This window comes from Charadrius vociferus, unplaced genomic scaffold (assembly GCF_000708025.1).
Source record: "Charadrius vociferus isolate BGI_N301 unplaced genomic scaffold, ASM70802v2 scaffold877, whole genome shotgun sequence".
NCBI lineage: Eukaryota > Metazoa > Chordata > Aves > Charadriiformes > Charadriidae > Charadrius > Charadrius vociferus.
The window spans coordinates 194,991-197,726 of record NW_009649116.1 but is presented as its reverse complement, the minus strand read 5'-3'; positions in this window follow the sequence as shown (position 1 = coordinate 197,726).

Here is a 2,736-nt window from a genome sequence, read left to right as displayed (position 1 = left end):
CTACCGGCATGGGAAGGCTGGAGGCTGAGAAGGACCCGCGGCCAGCAAGGCTCGAAAAAAAGCAAAAAAACCTCCAGCAGCTCCGGCGTTTTCAGCATCGTCTCCAATCAATACTGACGGCTTAATGAAAATTGCACCTGAATCGGAGAAGCTACACTGGCCCCAGTGTAGTTCGAAGGCGGTTTGCAGCTAACCAGCAAGTCGCCGCAGCCCGAGCTAAATCCAGTAACTTCAGAAACACATTATTCCAATTTAAAATAGCAGAGAGCTTTTTTTTTTTATTGCCATTTTCTTCCCATCCTCAACTGAGGAGCAGCAGCAGAGCGCTCCATGCCCTCAGCTACTAATGTGCCACGCTATATATATATTTAAAAAAAAAATTAAAAAAAAAGAAAAAGAACCACAACCTCAAAGTGTTCACAAGTGTCTGGGCAGACTCTTTACAAAACTTGGGTTTGGGTGGTGTGGTGTTTTTTTTTTTTAAATATAAATGCTGGAAGGAGAAACCAGGGCGCGATCAGAACATTTCCACGAAGCTCAGAAAGCGGCAGCGGGAGCTCAGCCCCCGGTGCCGTGGAGCGAAGCGCATCCAACCCCGGGAAAGATGTTTTCGGGTGGTCTCCACCACGCTGGAGATGGCCCCGGTGGTCCGTAAGCTCAGCCTAAAGCCGCGGACGCTAAGCCCGGTGTTTCATTCCAGCAAGGCGGTCGCGAAGCCAAACGAAGTACAGCCCCTTACGGCAGCGTGGAAGAGGTGGTGGCAGCACCTTCCACTGGTTTGGCTCCATCGCGACCAGCGAACACCCGACACCTCCTAAGATGTCTTCTTCAGCCTCTCCACATACGGCTTACAGGGCTGGGAAGGACTGTCTAGAGGATTTTAAATTAAATGATAGCAGGATAGATGGGTAATGTGTTTAGTTTTATATAGCACTGTGAGGGGAGGAAAAAAAAAACCCCGTGCCAATTAAAAAACAAAACAAAACAAAACAAAAAAACCCAACCCTAATTTAAAAATCATGAACACAAACAAGTGAAAAACTATGACACTGAAAAAAAAATCAGTTACTGTGAATGCTGCATAAGCCTACCTTAATAGCATTCAGAGTCCAAACACCTTAAACGCACACTTCTAAGGGCTTTTTTAATTTAATGGCATCTAGAAAACACAAACAGGTAGGGAGCACTCGGCAGAGACACACGGGAGGAAGGCGAGATGCTATCACAGTCCTCTTAAAGCTCTAAAATTCACAGTATAAGATACTTGAAGCAACTTCCAGTCTTCCTTAATCCTAGTCAGCTATTAAGATGTTGGCTACACCACAAAACCCTACTGTGGTCACACATCGGGGAGGAGGGGGGGCTGAAACCCAACGGGGAGGAGACTCGGAGCGAAGGCGGCGGCAGCTCCGCTCTGCACGCCCGGGGGGGGTCGCGGCCGGAGTCTCAAAGCTCCCTCCAGCTTAAAAAAAAAAAAACCTAAAATAAAAGAAAATCAAGAGGCAATCGGAAACGCTGCACAAAACTGAAGTCTGAGTTTGTTTGTTTTTTTTTTTTAAAACTGCCCCTCCCGGCAGAAGGCCCCCCCCCCGCCCCCCGCCATGGCTTTTTGAAGGCGTGTACGGATCCCGCGCTCAGAATACGCGCGGCTGTGGCTTATCTCCGTTATCCCTGACGAGGCGGAGGGAATACGACTTAAAAAAGCGCCCCTTTGAGCCCTGCGAGGTGTGTCTGGGTCTGCAGCTGAAGAGGCTATGCGTGAGAGGGAATGCAAAATTGAAAACCTGTAAAAAATATGCAGTACAGTTAGAAATATGGCATACTTTTGTCACAATATATATATATATATAAAAAAAAAAAATCTATATCCAATAGGATCCAGCGGAGTCTGGAAAACCCCAAGTAAAATGTCAAAGCGCAACTCAATAAATGATATGAATGTCTCTGAGTGTCAAGTCTTGTAAATCCGAGGTCTCTGTGCTCCAGGTAGTTTCTTGGTAGTTTTGCTGGGTTTTGTCTTCCTGGTGGTGTGTCAGGCGGGAACGCTTCCTACAACGAGAGACACGTGGGAAGTGAGAGGTACCAACAGCCGCCTTCTGGGAAAGACAGGAACCCGCTTCCCCCCATCCCCTGGAGAACTGAGGTGAGAAGGTGAGTTACCACCGCTGGCAAGGGTGAATTTGGGCTCAGAGCCACCTCCGGGCACAAACACCTCCCCGCTCCCAGCTCTGAAGGACCACACTTTAAGAGCTGCACGTCCACAAACCCTGAGGAGATCTTTGCCATTTGTATTTTGGTTCCGACAGTTAAAAAGCTCGACCACAGTGTCCGTTAAACCACACGCTAGCTCTCCCCTCGCCTCACTTCTTCTTGTTCCCCATCCCAAACGTGTGCCAAGTACCCCCTGTGTTGGGATGAGGCAGGACACACACAGGGCAGCGTGCGGCACCCATGTGGGCAACACCATCACCGGGTGGTCCAGCAAAGGGCTACAAAGATGATGGGGGGACTGGAGCATCCTTCTTATGAGGAAAGGCTAAGGGACGTGGGGCTGTTCAGTCTGGAGAAGAGAAGACTGAGGGGGATCTCATCTTACCTTATGAAATTCAACAAGGGCGAGTGTAGGGTACTGCATCTGGGGAGGAATAACCCCACGCACCAGTACAGGTTGGGGGTGACCTGCTGGAGAGCAGCTCTGTGGAAAGGGACCTGGGAGTCCTGGGGGACAACAGGATG